A 17,121-nucleotide genomic window follows, 5' to 3' on the forward strand; every position below is an offset into this window, starting at 1 on the left:
CACTTTTTATTCCCTCCCCTCCCCCCCCCCCCCCCCCCCCCCCCCAATTGAATATAAAAGCATTACCGCAGTAACGCTTCTCGGATTGTATCCCTATTGTATCCTAATTTGACTAAATTCTTTCCAGTTGGACCATATTGAACTCTGGAATGCCATAAAACTTTATACATGCGGTGAGGAGTAGGGCCTACAGCAGTTGGATAGTAGGCCCTACAGTGCAAGTTTTAGATAAACAAATTATACTTCGCTTCCTGTTACAAACGCTTGCCCCCCCCCCCCCCCCCCCCGATCATAACACGCATTACCGCGGTAATGCTTCTCAGATTATATTCCTATTGGGATTATCCTTCCTATTTTTATTCTCCCAAAAAATTAAAATGAGAAGCGTTAAAGGGAAGGTACACGTTTGGTAGTTACTCAAAACAATTAACTTAAAAACTGACTTGGTAACGAGCATTGGAGAGCGGTTGTTCATGGTATAAAACATTCTGGGAAACGACTCCCTCCGAAGTAACGTAATTTTTGAGAAAGGGGTTATTTCTAACTAAAATATTAAAAGACTTTTAGCTAGAAGTATTTTATTCCTATCTGCAAGCACACCAAATGTTTTCTCGCAACTTCGATGGCCAATTGAGCCCAAATTATGACAGGCTTGTTATTTTATGCTTATGATGGGATACACCAAGTGAGAATACTGGTCTTTGACAATTACCAAACGTGTGCAGTGCATTTATTGCCTCCCAGATTGTATTCCTATAGATAATGTTCAACTTTCAAATAATGGGTCAGTAAAAACTTATAACTGCGGTGAAGCTTAGTAAACAGCTTTAGATAATCGCATTTTGAGAAACATTTCATCTTTTTTGTACATTATGTGGATGAAAAAGGGGTAACAATTTTGAACCCCTCTCACAAATTGAACATAAGAATCGTTACAGCGGTAATGCTTTCCAGCTTGTATTCCTATATAAAGGGAAAATTCTTTCCATGTTGACACAAATTACACAGGTTTTTAAAAAACGCAATCACTTTTTGAAATGTTTTGTTGCAGATTAATTCTATGTTTGAAGTTCTGGCATAAAGAATCGTTAACCAACGGTCTTTAAAACAAACACTTCTCAAAACAGATGTTTTACTGTGTACTATCTCTTTAATAAAACTTCCACCGTGCAAAGTTTCAAATCATATCAAAGGAAATTACTGACTGGGCAAATTGTAAATGATTTTGGGGTGAACAAAGACAAATTCACTGGAGTGGGATACAAACCAAAATAACTTAAGGTTTTTCCGGATTTTTTATAGGTTAACAAATCATAATTCACACAGGCCCCTTTTCCTTTGACATTTTGACAAAACAATGCACGGTTGTTTTACAGGGCAGGGGTATTTCTACTATTTTTAACAATGATCAGTCTACATCTCACAGTTGCTTCCTGTTTCACATGACCAATGCATTTATTTTACTCAAAAGCCATACTTGTACACTGAATGTTAAGCTATATTTTTCTCTGCCTCAATAAACAGCTTTGTTTATTGGTTATCCTTTACAAAACCAATTGTTTGTACTTGATTTCATGAAGATAAATGTAAGTTTGAATGAATAAAAACCTGGCAACACAAATTGAACATTTTAAAACTTACTATAGCTTAGACCTAATGGCAAAAGAAAACACTTCAAAGTAATATGATTGATAATTATGTTAATGAGCATTACCAGCAATGACATACGGATACTAAAAATAACATAATGCTAGGGAGCTGATACACAGTCGAGTTATGATAATGCATTAAAGTTAATAAACTGCAAACTAAGAAAGCTTAGACGGAAGTTTTACTGAAATTCATGAAATTTATAAAAATCCATTCATAAATACCCAAGACAGTTTCGCTACTCCTATTGGTTGAGAGCGCTACACCTGAGGTGTTTAAATGGTTGAGAATGACCAGGGCCCAATTTTATGGCTCTGCTTACCGCCGAATTCCGCGCTTACCATCACACGATTCCCCGCTTACGTGCAAGCGCCAAATTTCTGAGCTAGGCTTTTAAGCGTAGAATGCCTAGAAGCGTGGAGTAGGCTTCCGCAAAAGCCAAAATTCGTCGCAAGCCCGTGAAATACACTTGCCATATACACATAATTCACTGCTTCCGTAAGCGCTGATTCTTTGCTTACAGCAAGCAGAGCCATGATATTGGGCCCAGCTGGAGCTGTTTATAACCAGCTTTCTGTGCTAGCCTTTTAAGCAGAGAATGCCTAGAAACGTGGAGTAGGCACGCGCAAAAGCCAAAATTCGCCGCTAACCGGTGAAATACGCTTGTCGAATACACAGAATTCCCTGCTTCCGTAAGCGCTGATTCTCTGCTTACCGTTAGCAGTGCCATGAAATTAGGCCCAGCTGGAGCTGTTTATAACCGGATTTCTTTGCTAGCCTTTTAAGCGTAGAATGCTTAGAAACGTGGAGTAGGCATGCGCAAAAGCCAAAATACGCCGCTAACTTGTGAAATACGCTTGCTGTATACACAGAATTCCCTGCTTCGGAGAGCGCTGATTCTCTGCTTTCCGTAAGCAGTGCCATGAAATTGGGCCCAGCTGGAGCTGTTTATAACCGGATTTCATTGCTAGCCTTTTAAGCGCAGAATGCCTAGAAATGTGGAGTAGGCACGCGCAAAAGCCAAAAATTTCCGCTAACCCGTGAAGTACGCTTGCCGTATACACAGAATTCCCTGCTTTCGTAAGCGCTGATTCTCTGCTTACCCTAAGCAGTGCCATGAAATTAGGCCCAGCTGGAGCTGTTTATAACCGGATTTCTTTGCTAGCCTTTCAAGCGTAGAATGCCTAGAAACATCATGCGCAAAAGCCAAAATTCGCCGCTAACCAGTGAAATACGCTTGCCGTATACGCAGAATTCCTGCTACCGTAAGCGCTGATTATCTGCCTACCGTAAGCAGTGCCATGAAATTGGGCCCAGCTGGAGCCGTTTATAACCGGATTTCATTGCTAGCCTTTTAAGCGCAGAATGCCTAGAAATGTGGAGTAGGCACGCGCAAAAGCCAAAATTTTCCGCTAACCCGTGAAGTACGCTTGCCGTATACACAGAATTCCCTGCTTCGGTAAGCACCGATTCCCTGCTTCGGTAAGCACTGATTCTCTGCTTACTGTAAGCAGAGCCATGAAATTGGGCCCAGCTGGAGCTGTTTATAACCGGCTGGTTTCCGCGTGTCAGGCTTGCACGTACGCCAATATACTCATGCCAAACACGCAATTCATAGCTTTTAGTAACAGGGCGTAATGTAAGTGCGCACACATATCTATTTCTAAGCGCGCTTTTTAACAAAAGGGCATTACTATTAATGGGAATAAAAGAGTAGTGACTTGTTCTTAAACGTATGTTGCCGTGCAATAAAGGCCCTCGCCATCTGCTCGGGCCTTTATCACCTGGCAATTACCCTGCTGGTTTTAAAGGGCCAATAAAGAATTTGTCGCTTCCCTTTTGTTCCCCTATCAAACGTCCATCAATTGAACAGATAAACAGTTCTTGAACCTGGTTCATGATCTGCTCAAATGAACATGTTATGAACTGTTTTAGGCATGGTCATTGACTGATCATGAACATTCTTGAAAGTTCATCGAGCCTGATGGGGTATATTGATTAAATGCATAGCTATATATACATACGTATATACAGCTGTATTGTTTGATGACAATTAGTTAACAACAGGGTGGACCACGTGAAGGTTGTCATCTCCCACCCCACCAAAGGGATCGTAATAAGTTTGAGTGTGTAACCATTACAACAGTTGCTTATTTGTAATGTTACCCCTCTTTGAAAATTATTTATCACTATTATTTTATATTATTATTATAATATAAAATCTTGTTAATGAGTACTCTATTCAGCTAAGACAATGCCATGACCTTTGTAATTATTAAACCTTGTTAATGAGTACTCTATACAGCTAAGACAATGTCATGACCTTTGTAATTATAAAACCTTGTCAATGAGTACTCTATACAGCTAAGACAATGTCATGACCTTTGTAATTATAAAACCTTGTTAATGAGTACTCTATACAGATAATGTCATGACCTTTGAAATTATTAAACCTTGTCAATGAGTACTCTATACAGCTAAACAATGTCAATACCTTTGTAATTAAATAACATCGTTAATGAGTACCCTATGACATTGTCAACACCTTTGTAGTTAAATCACCTCGTTAATGAGTACTCTATGACAATGTCATTCCCTTTGTAATTAATTAACCTCGTTAATGAGTACTCTATGACATTGTCATTCCCTTTGTAATTAAATAACCTCGTTAATGAGTACTCTATGACATTGTCATTCCTTTTGTAATTAATTAACCTCGTTAATGAGTACTCTATGACATTGTCATTTCCTTTGTAATTAAATAACCTCGTTAATGAGTACCCTATGACATTGTCAATACCTTTGTAATTAAATCATCTCATTGGTGAGTACTCTATGACATTGTCATTCCCTTTGTAATTAATTAACCTCGTTAATGAGTACTCTATGACATTGTCATCACCTTTGTAGTTATATAACCTCGTTAATGAGGTCTCTATGACATTGTCATTCCCTTTGTAATTAATAAACCTCGTTAATGAGTACTCTATGACATTGTCATTCCCTTTGTAATTAATTAACCTCGTTAATGAGTACTCTATGACATTGTCATTCCCTTTGTAATTAATTAACCTCGTTAATGAGTACTCTATGACATTGTCATCACCTTTGTAGTTATATAACCTCGTTAATGAGTACTCTATGACATTGTCATTCCCTTTGTAATTAATTAACCTTGTTATTGAGTACTCTATGACATTGTCATCACCTTTGCAATTATTTAACCTCATAATGAGTATTCTATGACATTGTCATCACCTTTGGTATTAATTTACCTCGTTAATGAGTACCCTATGACATTGTCAATACCTTTGTAATTAAATCACCTCTTTAATGAGTACTCTATGACATTGTCATGACCTTTGTAATTAAATAACGTAGTTAATGAGTACTCTATGACATTGTCATGACCTTTGTTATTAATTAACCTCGTTAATGAGTACTCTATGACATTGTCATGACCCTTGTACTTAAATAAACTCGTTTAATGAGTACTCTTAACCAACCTCCATTTTCACACGACACAATGGCATGACCTTTCACATTAAAAGCTTTATTCAGAGTTACCAACAAAAAACCATGGTGGCCACCATGTAAGCTACCCCAGAACAAATACCATGTAACTAATTAGACTTATAAATAATTGATAGACAGAATGACACATTACAAAAGTTACATTTTATATTTGATTCATTATTCAAATTAAGTAGTAACAATACAAAACTTAATGTCTAATAAACACTTAAAAATTCTCTTTTTATTTGTTATGAATTTACTACAAATAAAATTATGTTGTTTCGTATTTTGTAATTAGCAAACTGCATTACAAATTAACTTAACTTGTTTCATGGTTGTAATGCGGTACTTCATTACGCACATGAAACTTTTACATACTTGCAGTAAGGTACTTTATTGCAAGCATGTTATAATTACATGATTGTAATGAAGTACCTCATTACAAACATGCAATTGTTGTATGTGAACACATGAACTTGTATAGTACCTCGATACAAGTTTATTATGTATTCTGTCTACATACTTGTAATGAAGTACCTCATTTCAAGTATGTTGACAATATTTCTAAAAACACATATACTTCCAAGAATGAATTAAACAGGCCAACGAAATGTGAAATCCTCACAAATCTTTTTTTTGTTATTGTTAAGTGACATAATATCTAGCCTATGTGGCTCCATACTGCAGAAGGAAGGCTTCTTCATCACCATTCCACCTTGATCTTTCTTGTGCTTGTTGCTTGATGTCATCCATCTAACGCCAACTTGGTCTGTCTCTTCGTCTCATTCGTGTACGTGGGTTGCATTCTGTTGACAATGTGTTCATCTGTTGTCATGACGCCTTAGATGAGGTGGTGATGATGATGTTGTATGCTATGCTGATTTTTAATGGTACTGCATAAGGTGGCTCAGCATCTTGATGTGTCCAACTCAAAGTTGTTCGACTGCGTTAGTCCTGTAATATGATCAAAAACCGAAAAATAAACCAGTTAGATTGCGACATGGATTTAAAGATCGAAGATTTGTGCATAATAGTAACAATAATGGCTTTTTATAAAGCATGCATATCCCTTATTCAGTGACGCTCCTGGCCTTTAAACATGCAGTATCCGTGCAAGGTAAATGGGACTAACTTTAATTGTGAGACCCAAGAAATGTCTATTTTATGCACTTTAATGGATTTCTAAACTTTCAACTCAAGCTTAACTTAAAAGACATCTTACCTTCATATTCCATTTGGGACCCTGGTATGTAGCTGCCTCAAGAACATGATGTATCTCTCTCTGTACTGTGCTGTCACATCTTCATGGTCCATGTTGACGGGACGGCTGGAAAGCAGTCGTCACAATCATCTGAAAGAGCATTACAATGTACTACATTAGTACAAACCATATAAAGACATAGATCATCAGGGGCAAATTTCATATAGATGCTTATAGGCACAAAAAGGATCCAAGCATAAAATAATAGAGAACTGTTTTAGCAATATTTTCTGCCTAAACAGCTCAATAAAATTGGTCCCAGATGATCATCACAGGACGACTGCTTAAAAAATGCTTAAACCGACTTTTAAAGCACTTTTAAAGGCATTTATCGAAGTAAAGGAACCTTGTAGGGGATGGAACTTCCAACACCATTTGGGGGTCTAAACCAACATATTTTCTACGAGGGACCAAGTGTTAAACCGAGAGCCCTTGAATTAACATGATAATTTTCTAGCCATCTACCAATGTTTGATGTGCCTCAATCACATGGGATGATGTCCTCTAGGCAGGCACCCTCTGGGATGTGGCTCGTAGTCAGGCACCCTCTGGGATGTGGCTCGTAGTCAGGCACCCTCTGGGATGTGGCTCGTAGTCAGGCACCCTCTGGGATGTGGCTCGTAGTCAGGCACCCTCTGGGATGTGGCTCGTAGTCGGGCACCCTCTGGGATGTGGCTTGTAGTCAGGCACCCTCTGGGATGTGGCTCGTAGTCAGGCACCCTCTGGGATGTGGCTTGTAGTCAGGCACCCTCTGGGATGTGGCTTGTAGTCAGGCACTAAAAAGATTAAAAAAAACTCGGCTAGGACAAGCACTTTTAAAGGCATTTATCGAAGGAAAGGAACCTTGTAGGGGATGGGACTTCCAACACCATTTTGGGGTCTAAACCACCACGCTTTGTAAGAGGGACCAAGTTTTAAACCGAGACCCAATGAATTAACAAGATCATTTTCTAGCCATCTACCAATGTTTGATGTGCTTCAATCACATGGGATGATGTCCTTTAGGCAGGCACCCTCTGGGATGTGGCTTGTAGTCAGGCACCCTCTGGGATGTGGCTCGTAGTCAGGCACCCTCTGGGATGTGGCTCGTAGTCAGGCACCCTCTGGGATGTGGCTTGTAGTCAGGCACCCTCTGGGATGTGGCTTGTAGTCAGGCACCCTCTGGGATGTGGCTCGAAGTCAGGCACTAAAAAGATCCACACAAACAAAACTTGGCTAGGGCAAGCACTTTTAAAGGCATTTATCGAAAGAAAGGAACCTTGTAGGGGATGGGACTTCCAACACCATTTGGGGGTCTAAACCACCATGCTTTGTAAGAGGGACCAAGTTTTAAACTGAGACCCAATGAATTAACAAGATCATTTTCTAGCCATCTACCAATGTTTGATGTGCTTCAATCACATGGGATGATGTCCTCTAGGCAGGCACCCTCTGGGATGTGGCTTGTAGTCAGGCACCCTCTGGGATGTGGCTCGTAGTCAGGCACCCTCTGGGATGTGGCTCGTAGTCAGGCACCCTCTGGGATGTGGCTCGTAGTCAGGCACTAAAAAGATCCACACAAAAAAACTAGGCTAGGGCAAGCACTTTTAAAGGCATATATCAACGGAAAGGAACCATGTAGGGGATGGGACTTCCAACACCATTTGGGGGTCTAAACCAAAAAGTTTTCCAAGAGGGACCAAGTCTTAAAATAATAGAGAACTGTTTTAGCAATATTTTCTGCCTAAACAGCTCAATAAAATTGGTCCCAGATGATCATCACAGGACTACTGCTTAAAAAAAATGCTTAAACTGACTTTTAAAGCACTTTTAAAGGCATTTATCGAAGGAAAGGCACCTTGTAGGGGATGGGACTTCCAACACCATTTGGGGGTCTAAACCAACATGTTTTTTACGAGGGACCAAGTGTTAAACCGAGAGCCCTTGAATTAACAAGATAATTTTCTAGCCATCTACCAATGTTTGATGTGCTTCAATCACATGGGATGATGTCCTCTAGGCAGGCACCCTCTGGGATGTGGCTTGTAGTCAGGCACCCTCTGGGATGTGGCTCGTAGTCAGGCACCCTCTGGGATGTGGCTCGTAGTCATGCAGGCACCCTCTGGGATGTGGCTCGTAGTCAGGCACCCTCTGGGATGTGGCACGTAGTAAGGCACTAAAAAGATCCAAACAAAACAACTTGGCTAGGGCAAGCACTTTTAAAGGCATATATCAACGGAAAGGAACCATGTAGGGGATGGGACTTCCAACACCATTTGGGGGTCTAAACCAAAAAGTTTTCTAAGAGGGACCAAGTCTTAAAATAATATAGAACTGTTTTAGCAATATTTTCTGCCTAAACAGCTCAATAAAATTGGTCCCAGATGATCATCACAGGACTACTGCTTAAAAAAAATGCTTAAACTGACTTTTAAAGCACTTTTAAAGGCATTTATCGAAGGAAAGGCACCTTGTAGGGGATGGGACTTCCAACACCATTTGGGGGTCTAAACCAACATGTTTTTTACGAGGGACCAAGTGTTAAACCGAGAGCCCTTGAATTAACAAGATAATTTTCTAGCCATCTACCAATGTTTGATGTGCTTCAATCACATGGGATGATGTCCTCTAGGCAGGCACCCTCTGGGATGTGGCTCGTAGTCAGGCACCCTCTGGGATGTGGCTCGTAGTCATGCAGGCACCCTCTGGGATGTGGCTCGTAGTCAGGCACCCTCTGGGATGTGGCACGTAGTAAGGCACTAAAAAGATCCAAACAAAACAACTCGGCTAGGGCAAGCACTTTTAAAGGCATATATCAACGGAAAGGAACCATGTAGGGGATGGGACTTCCAACACCATTTGGGGGTCTAAACCAAAAAGTTTTCTAAGAGGGACCAAGTCTTAAAATAATATAGAACTGTTTTAGCAATATTTTCTGCCTAAACAGCTCAATAAAATTGGTCCCAGATGATCATCACAGGACTACTGCTTAAAAAAATGCTTAAACTGACTTTTAAAGCACTTTTAAAGGCATTTATTGAAGGAAAGGCACATTTGAGGGGGATGGGACTTCCAACACCATTTGGGGGTCTAAACCAACATGTTTTCTACGAGGGACCAAGTGTTAAACCGAGAGCCCTTGAATTAACAAGATAATTTTCTAGCCATCTACCAATGTTTGATGTGCTTCAATCACATGGGATGATGTCCTCTAGGCAGGCACCCTCTGGGATGTGGCTTGTAGTCAGGCACCCTCTGGGATGTGGCTCGTAGTCAGGCACCCTCTGGGATGTGGCTCGTAGTCATGCAGGCACCCTCTGGGATGTGGCTCGTAATCAGGCACCCTCTGGGATGTGGCTCGTAGTAAGGCACTAAAAAGATCCAAACAAAACAACTTGGCTAGGGCAAGCACTTGTAAAGGCATATTACGGAAAGGAACCATGTAGGGGATGGGACTTCCAACACCATTTGGGGGTCTAAACCAAAAAGTTTTCTAAGAGGGACCAAGTCTTAAACCGAGACCCCTTGAATTAACAAGATGATTTTCTAGCCATCTACCAATGTTTGATGTGCTTCAATCACATGGGATGATGTCCTCTAGTCAGGCACCCTCTGGGATGTGGCTTGTAGTCAGGCACCCTCTGGGATGTGGCTCGTGTTCAGGCACCCTCTGGGATGTGGCTCGTAGTCATGCAGGCACCCTCTGGGATGTGGCTCGTAGTCAGGCACCCTCTGGGATGTGGCTCGTAGTAAGGCACTAAAAAGATCCAAACAAAACAACTTGGCTAGGGCAAGCACTTGTAAAGGCATATTACGGAAAGGAACCATGTAGGGGATGGGATTTCCAACACCATTTGGGGGTCTAAACCAAAAAGTTTTCTAAGAGGGACCAAGTCTTAAACCGAGACCCCTTGAATTAACAAGATAATTTTCTAGCCATCTACCAATGTTTGATGTGCTTCAATCACATGGGATGATGTCCTCTAGTCAGGCACCCTCTGGGATGTGGCTTGTAGTCAGGCACCCTCTGGGATGTGGCTTGTAGTCAGGCACCCTCTGGGATGTGGCTTGTAGTCAGGCACCCTCTGGGATGTGGCTTTAGCCAGGCACCTTCTGGGATGTTGTCAGCAGCAGGTAGCAGCATATCCCCAGCAGAACTGCAGACTCCTGAATAAAATATCAATCGAGTCAAATCAAAAAGTGTAACACTGCATGTCTCTATGTGGGTCTATACATAAGCATAGACTTGGGGCCCTTTTGATTAATTATGATCAAAATTTGGAAATGAACTGACAAATTTCTGTTGAATTTCAACTCAAATTTCAACCCAAATGAATTTGAATCGTAATTGAAAGGTTTCGAATAGAATAGCATTTTACGAAGTTTACACACTCATAATCTAACCCCCCTCCCCATACTCATGAGGACTCTCGCAAATGGAAAATTGGTGATTTACAAAGATAAACTTGACCATGGAGTCCCTTTTTTCAATTTAAACAAAATCTTTTTTTTTAGGATAAAGCTGAACAAATTATGGTCCCTCATTACTTCCCCAGCTGTCAATCAAACTGAAAATAAACTTACCTTGTGCTGTTGCCTTCCTCACAGCGTACACAGCTCCCGTTGATGTCTTCGTGGCCGGACCTGGATGGCGTGTGCAGTTTCCATTGGACTCCAATAGGCAGATGGTTCCATTCACCGTCGCCGTAGAAAATAAAAGACAAACATTAACAGTGAGAAAAGTGCACTTCGAAACAGAGTTATTCATGTTAACTTTATGATTGTCATGTGTGAAAAAATGGCGTGCGTGGTTGTTACATGACGTGTAAACAATGACGGATGGTGTGGAGTTAGAGATTAAGATGTCACATGCAAGCATGCTGGGATATGAGCTTAGTAGATTTAGGTTAGTGTGCAACGCTGCGCAATGGGTAGGACGTGCAAGTTTGGTTAGTATAGCAGTTATAAATAAATTAGTGATAGTAAGGTTGATAATGTACCTTTCTAGGTGGACGAGATCCCTCTGTGGTAATGCAACTCAGTAGATTCCCATGAATTAAAGATGTGTCCAAGTATATTGAGTACCGCTTTATCATCAACAGGATTCTAGAGGTTGCAGGGCATGTGGAGATGAGAAGGACTCCATACCAGGTCACCAGACTCAGTCATTGCATGTAGGGAAAAAGGGTGACATTTCCAAGTTAGACAACAGAAATCAGAGAAGTGATAAACTAAGGAGCATTTTTAGTATAGTTTTTGCATTATTAAGCACCTTAATGAGCCGGCACAAGATGCTTAAGAACAAGAATGTTGGCATGGAAATGCTATTCATCTTGTTAGTAATGTGTTTGTTGGGGTGCTGTAACACAGCATCATTGTGGAGTTGTGTTGTTGCGAGCCCCTGCTGAAAGGTCATGACAATGTTCCGTTGGGGAAAGACATGAACTTAGCATGCGTGTTGTTTTAACTGTTGCTGGTGTAAGGGTGTACAAGGTGTTCATTGTAAAGACATGACCGACGTATATCTTTTTGTGAGCTAAAATACTAGGTGTCAAATAATTGGGGTCTCGTCTTTTGCGCGCTCTATGGTACTGAGTTGACCTCGGGGTCTTGTATTTCGGATTCATTATAATGACTACACGTAACACGCGCAAACCCCTACTATTGATTACACAGCTCGGACGAGAAGGAAGCTCGGATGGGTAACGCGGCGCTAATCATAATAAACATTAAACAATCACTAAAACATATTTTTAAATCCCCAAAGCAACGTATCACGCGCACACTAATGACTACTGCAAAACACAGCTCAGGCGGGAAGGTAGCTCAAACAAGTTGCGCGGCACAAAGAGCGGTAATGTAAAGTCTTCTTCGGTTTTGCTGACGCTCGAACTAGACGCCCACGGATGCAGCTCTTTTACACGAACGCATAGAGAGAGAGCCATAGTTTCGCCAACACCTAAAATATTTTGTAATTTTTTATATATTTTTAAGAATTAATTATTTCATAAACTATAATTTTTTAGCTTGACTTTGTAAACTTTCTATATCTTTTTTTAAATTTGGATTTGTGATTTGTTTCATTTATACATTTTTTTTAATTTTACTCAATTTTTTTTAATTTTATACATTTTGTAAACTTAAATTTTTTAATACTTAATCGACTTTAAATATTTAGTAACATTTTATACATTTTTTCCACTTTTTTTTAAATAACTAATAGACTTTACATTGTTTTTAATTTTTTTAATTTTTAATTTTTTTTTTTATAATACATAGACTTTACATAGATTTTGTATTTTTTTATACCTTTTTTTAATACATTTTTTGTATACATTTTTTAACTTTGTTTTATAATTAATAGACTTTACATATTTCGTACAATTTCTTATTTTTTTTTTGATAAATAATTAATAGACTTTACATGATTTTTAATTTTTCTTATTTTTTTTATTTTTTTTTGTATAATACATAGAATTTACATAGATTTTGTAATTTGTTTACATTTTTTTAATACATTTTTAAATACATTTTTATGATGAATAGACTTTACATATTTCGTACAATTTCTTAATTTTCTTATTTTTTTTAAGTAATAGACCTTTAATATATGTATATTTATAAATGTTTAAACATTTACATGTCCATAGAAAAAGAGGAGAAAGGTAATAAAAGAAGGATCCCGAAAAAAGGGTTAGATTATAGCCAATCAAAGTCTCTAGAAAACATTTGGTGGCTATGAACCAATGAGAGTAAAGTGTGGAGAGGATGGTCCAGGAAAGGAGAGTACGATTTTTTACAAATAGGCATGAGGAACCTGTGGAAATATATATTTATATAAAAACTATACATTTATATAGTTTAATTATATAAATTATATATATTGCACTATATCCTATACAAATTTGTTTAATTTATACAATTAGCATAAGTAGTATTAGAGTGCGGCGCCTGTGGTTTATTTCATACTCAATATAGTAGCTCACAAAGATTTATAAGTTGGATTTACTGGAAGCCAAAGTATGTCCGAACTGTATTTATGTGAAGTGTTGTCATGCTTACCGTTGTCAACAGTGATGTGATAACGGTGAGAATTTCCTTTGCACTTTTTTTTGGCGGGCTGGATTGTTTTCCCTGGACCCACGCTGAGCTCACTATGACAAGAACTTAGTGACTTATTTTTGAGATATCCAGTTTCAAAACTCCAGGTGTGCAAAAGGAAATGTGTAATAAAAGTTCGAGGAGACGGTCGATAGTTATATATATGTTGCAGAATGAATTTATGTTGTCGTTATAGTTCTAGGAGTCCTATAGAAACCTGGAAAGTATCGAAGAAAAACCAGTACTCACAAAACATAGCAAAGCAAAGCAAAACAGCACAGCACACAGGTCCACCAACAAACACTCCCAACCGCGGCATATCGTCGAGTCACTCAACCGTGCCGTGTGCAGGTTTCGTAGCAGAAATTTCCACTCAATCACGTGCTTACTTGAGAAGAACTATTGTAACACTTTTACAACTGGGCTATTCACATTCAAATTAGCCAAGGAGCATGCAAGCCCCACACCAAAATAACAAAGAAATTGGATCCCAAAAGCGCTCGTCTTAATCACTGGGATCTTATAGTAGTAGCGATCAATGGAATCTTCGTGGGCCTTTACTTTCTGCGTTATGATTGGTCAGCTCTGAAATGACGTACGAAGTTATACATCCAGGGGGTAATTTCATATATAGCTGTTAAAGTCACTATTTGTAATTACTATCAAAATATGTTTTTGTAGCATATACCCCCGGTAAATAGACAATCGGGCGTGAAATGAAAGTTTTTAAAAATATTTACTCACTTTAGGCAGAATTGCCCAAAAATGTATAAATTCTCGTGACCAAAATTTGCATGAATACGAATTATTTGTCTAAAACGTTTACCCCTCGTCCGATTTCTGCAAAATACCCCCTTTTTCGCACCATGACTAGAACTACGTACCCAAAATACCCCCTTGCCAAATGTCGTCTCTGGTCGAATATTAAACTACAAAACCATACTGCGGATGTAAATATACATCCAGCCCCGGGGGCCACGAAGTACAAAGTGGCTCTCTAAAAAAGCAAAAGACAGATAAAAAAGCTATTCTAACGACTAAATAAGAAACCCTTGTAACGAGTAAAAATCTTGTTCAAGTGAGTGCCATCTTAATATCAAAATTGACAAATCTTAATACTTAATACAAACAGAAAATAGGTGAATGTCTTTACCGATAGGGTGCATGCATATAATCGTGCCACATTTTCGACGGTATCTCAATAACACACACACCTTTTGAAAAGCAACGTTCACAACTAATAATTTTATTGTATATTTCTATATTTAAGATTTGCAAATTAGAGAAGGCAAAGTCATTTTTGAACAGATACTACTCATCTGCATTTCATAAATCCGATATAGACAGGGAAATATTGTAGTTCTCTATTCAAGGGAAAAGTCAACTGCATTGCATCGGCATAAATATATTATATCCCAAGCTTATTATATGACATTTGTAAGAATGAATAATTCAGTCGGCACAAACGCCTGCAATTATATTATGTATGAGCAAAATTACAGCTTCCGTGCAACTGATTAGCAAAAGTGGTCTACCATGGCCCTTTTACCTCGTAGCCCCGGGCTGTATGTATATCACCATAATCTTTACGTAAACAGTATTTTTGGTTGAAAAATATTTAACCGTATATGGAAACTTGGTAAAATGGTAATTTGGCAAACTCTAGCGACTAAATATTTGCATAAATAATAATTATTATAAAACCTTTAACTTTACGTCCTGCAAAAACTTTTCGCACCATGACACCAACTACGTACTAAAAAACCACGTTGCCAACATTCGACACTGGTCAAATATTCTTTAAAAAAAGTAAAAAGAAAACGCAAATGTAAACATCTTAATAGTTACATCCAGCCCCGGGGGCCACGAAGTACAAAGTGGCTCTCTTAAAAAGATAAAGACAGATACAAAAAAGCGCTATTTTACACGAACAAAGTAGTTATTGGTTTTTGTTTTGTGTCCGTGGCATGGATCTATGCGATGCAAGTCGACAAAGGCCCATATCATATCCAATACATTACTGGGTTCGCACATTCTATACACCAACGGAAAGCCTTAATCATGGGGTACAGTTTCATGTTTTTGTTTTGTGTCTGTGATTTGGATCTAAGCGATGCAGGCCGACAAAAAAGGGAACCATTTTTGACAAATTTTGGGAAGTTTGAAAACGCCAGGAGACGGGGTGCCGAAAATGGTTGGCATACAAGTTCGCTCTGAGTCTGTGAACTTGACCATTATTCCTGAACTTGGTAGGCTAGAGAAATAATCAGGGTACCTGTGTGTGGCTTGAATAATACCGCATCCGATAATCAATTTGCGGAGACCCTCCATCAACTCCGAGGTGCTCAAAAAAAGTCAACGCAAGCCTACTAAGAATGGTTGGCACAAAGAGTGTTGTCCGGACGTCAGTATTAGCCATTCTGGAGAGAAATTCAAAGTACAAAGGTTATTTTGAACCCGAACAAATGTTTTGATCCACACATACTATACACCAGAGGAAAGCCCTATTCAAGGGCTTCACGTTTATAATTGCTTTGTGTCTGACGCATAAATCTGTGCAACAAGGGCGTCGAAAAAGCTACCCCTCACCCTAAGGGAGAAAAAGGCTAAAAAAGTAAGCTTTTCTCTAAATAATGACACTACACGGAGCCCCATATCATATCCAAGACATTATTGGATTCGCACATACTATACACCAACGGAAAGCGCTAATCATGTGCTACAGTTTCATGTCTTTGGTTTGTGTCTGTGGCTTGGATCTATGCGATGCAAGCCGACAAAGGAGGGAGCCTTTTTCGGCCAATTTGGTCAAGTTTGAAAATGCCAGGCAACGGGTTGCCGAAAATGGTTGGCATACAAGTTCGCTCAGAGTCTGTGAACTTGACCATTATTCCTGAACTTGGTAGGCTAAAGAAATAATCAGGATACCTGTGTGTGGCTTGAATAATACCGCATCCGATAATCAACTTGCGGAGACCCTCCATCAACTCCGTGGTGCTCAAAAAAACGTTTGAGCAAGCCTACTCCGAATGGTTGGCACAAAGAGTGTTGTCCGGACGTCAGTATTAGCCATTCTGGAGAGAAATTCAAAGTACAAAGGTTATTTTGAACCCGAACAAATGTTTTGATCCACACATACTATACACCAGAGGAAAGCCCTATTCAAGGGCTACACGTTTATAATTGCTTTGTGTCTGACGCATAAATCTGCGCAACAAGGGCGGCGAAAAAGCTACACCTCATCCTAAGGGAGAAAAAGGCTAAAAAAGTAAGTTTTTCTCCAAATAATGACACTACACGGAGGCCCTTATCATATCCAAGACATTATTGGATTCGCACATACTATACACCAACGGAAAGCACTAATCATGGGCTACAGTTTCATGTTTTTGGTTTGTGTCTGTGGTTTGGATCTAAGCGATGCAAGCCGACAAAGAAGGAAGCCATTTTCGGCAATTTTGGTCAAGTTTGAAAACGCCAGGCAACGGGGTGCCGAAAATGGTTGGCATACAAGTTCGCTCAGAGTCTGTGAACTTGACCATTATTCCTGAACTTGGTAGGCTAGAGAAATAATCAGGGTACCTGTGTGTGGCTTGTTTAATACCGCATCTGAT

Source organism: Asterias amurensis, chromosome 11 (genome assembly GCF_032118995.1).
Source record: "Asterias amurensis chromosome 11, ASM3211899v1".
Taxonomy (NCBI): domain Eukaryota; kingdom Metazoa; phylum Echinodermata; class Asteroidea; order Forcipulatida; family Asteriidae; genus Asterias; species Asterias amurensis.